Genomic DNA, 3,037 nt, shown 5'->3' with positions numbered 1-3,037 from the left:
AGAAGAGCAGGGTCCCTCTACGGACGAAAACAAACGAGAAAATAAGAACGACGTCCATCATTGCTATCCCAGGCTGCCGGCCTGGAACCCATCCTAGATCGATGAATAACAACAAGAAGAAGAACCTCCAAATGAAAAATCAACGCGATCGCGTCAAGTAACCTTTACATGTACCTGCAACTGGTGTTGTAGTAATCTGTGAGCCAGAGGGGACTCAGCAATCTGATTTCCAAAGGTATCAAGACTAGCAAAGCTTAATGGGTGAGACATGGTTTAGGTGGTGAGGTTGCAGCAGTGGCTAAGCATATATTTGGTGGCTAAGTTACGAGTACTAGAAATAAGAGGGGGAAGATCTACGCATAGCGGACGTGAACTACTGATGATCAAATGAATGATCCTGAAAACCTACCTGCGTCAGACATAACCCCACCATGTCCTCGATCGGAGAAGGAACTCGCGAAAGAGACAGTCACGGTTACGCACATAGTTGGCATATTTTAATTAAGTTAACTTAAAGTTATCTAGAACCACTGTTAAACAAAGTTTCCACGTTGCAACATAACTGCGGGCACGGCTTTCCAAAAAGATTTAACACTGCAGGGGTGCTCCAACTAGTCCATCACAAATTACCACAAGCCACATAGAAATCCTCAATCACGACACTCGCGATCTCATCGGATTCCTTAGTGGAAAACCTCAACTCTGAGATTACCCAAAGCGTCACCGGAATCCCGATGCACAAGATATCTCGTCAAAGGTAAAACTAATCCAGCAAGGCCGCCCGGCGTGTCGACGATCCCGATAGGAGCCGCATATCTCGTTCTCAGGACACGACGAATAAGCGAAGCGTATGTGGCTTGATTGAAATCTCCTGAGTTGCCCCGGGTTGGCCCAACACGGTGCTCTGTTTTGGACCAGCACCATCAGCACTGGCCCCCTGTATTATGTAGAATTACTCCTCGGGTAGCGCTAACTCCCTATGCATTTCAGTATTATGTTGGGAAAATGTAGTACCAATGTTGGGCCTTGCCAGACCAGCTTTAATCTAAAATGAATTATCAAGGGGGTCCCCATAACAACCCCGATCGTGTTAGGAGCGCTCATTTATGGAACATAACACCGGTAGCCGAAACTAAGGGTGCAAAGGTGGAACAAAACACCAGGTTAGAAAGGCCGAGCCTTCCACCTTTAACCAAGTATATAGATGCATTAATTTAAATAGCATTAATATGGTGATATAACAAGGAACCCATGTTTTCACATGGAAGCAACTGCACCTGCAACTAGCAACACTAACACAGGGTTAAGCAAGCGGTAACATAGCCAATCAGTGGTTTGCTAGGTTGAACAGGTTGAAGGTTTTCATGGCATTGTTGAGAGGCTGATATTTAACATGTGGTAGGCAACGAGACATAATCGATAGAAGCGATAAAACTAGCATGGCAATGATAGTAATGGTATCTGAGGAAATGGTCATCTTGCCTGAGATCCCGCTAGGAAGAAGAACGACTCCGTGAAGCAGACGAACCGACGTAGTCGAACGGGTCCTCACATCCGACACGCTTGCGGAGCTCTATCAAGACGGAGGAAACCGGAAACAAGAATCAACACACGATATTCACCACAAGATGCACAGCACATATGATGCATGAGCAGCTGAATACATGCAAGTCACAGCATGACAATTCACACAAACAAACACTACACCTTAAGTGAAGTTCAATATGCAACGAGTTGCATATTGACAAAACTCCACGTTTAATCATTTAGTTCTATCCCGATTAGGTACACGACAACATTAAATGTGGTTACACATGGCAAGAGGTGAAGCGCAATTTATCTACCTATCTCGGCATTTTAAACGAGGTCAGAAATGACATATAGCACCTCCGAAACGACCTCATATGTTAATTTACAATTCTTTCCAGATCTGAACTAACACATTTACTTAGTTGTTAAACATCAAAACAAATAGGTTCATGTGATTCTACGCATCGTGACAAGCAATTGACACATAGAGAACATCTCCAACGGAGCTACGGTTCAAAAGATACAAGCACCACAAGATATGATGGCATGAATGCAATATGTTTGCAACGACGGTCACGAGCTCTTCAAAACATACAACCAGCAAGAGAAAATGAAACTACACGAGATTCTAAGAAAGTTTCATATAGGACACGATCAAATCGGAGCTACGGTTCAACAACTACGAGCAAAACAAGAAATCACTACAATCTGCCAAAATCAGCCACATAGCATTTTCTACACCCCACAACTACGAGCTACACAACTCCAGTCTACAAAACCAAGGCATGACATGAATGAGGGCAAGAAACACTACAACAAACAACTAACAACAACTAGCATGGCATCATGGAACACTAGGGAAAGAAGTCACAAAATGGCATCTCACACACTATTTCAGACTTAGTGAAAATAGCAGTTTATGAAGCTGCAGTTTTTGATCTGAAGGCATATTGACAGCAGCAAGACCACAAGCTACAGGACTCCAAATGGCATGAAAGTTCACAACATGCTAGAGAATCACAAGGTCTACAACTAACTCCATTGCACCAACCTCAAAAGAGCTACAGAACACAAGATAGAAGCAAAACAAAACAACAACAAAATATAACAGATTCCAGACTTAGAAATATTTCAGCACCTCCAAATCAGCACTATTTCTAGCAACTTGAGAGCATGCAAAACACACCTAAACATGCATTTCTATTGCAACTAAAAATATCAGGGGCTAGACTAAACACCAAAGAACAACTCCCTAGTTGACAACTCCTTCAAACGAAGCACGGAATAAATCCTAGGAAAAAGAAAACAGGGCAACATGGCAAAATATCGCGCGAACTAACTTGCTCAAAAGATAAAACTAATTGCACAGAAAAATCCTATGGAATTTTCTACCCCGAAAACATATAAAACATGTGGGGTTGCAACACAGAAATATTGCCACACGTAAATGCGAGATAATGTCCTAAACACGGAATATAAACTAGAGGCAAATCCCTACACGCAAAAA

This window comes from Hordeum vulgare, chromosome 1H (genome assembly GCF_904849725.1).
Source record: "Hordeum vulgare subsp. vulgare chromosome 1H, MorexV3_pseudomolecules_assembly, whole genome shotgun sequence".
Lineage (NCBI taxonomy): Eukaryota > Viridiplantae > Streptophyta > Magnoliopsida > Poales > Poaceae > Hordeum > Hordeum vulgare.
The sequence above is the reverse complement of the archived record's forward strand: the minus strand, read 5'-3'. Positions refer to the sequence as shown.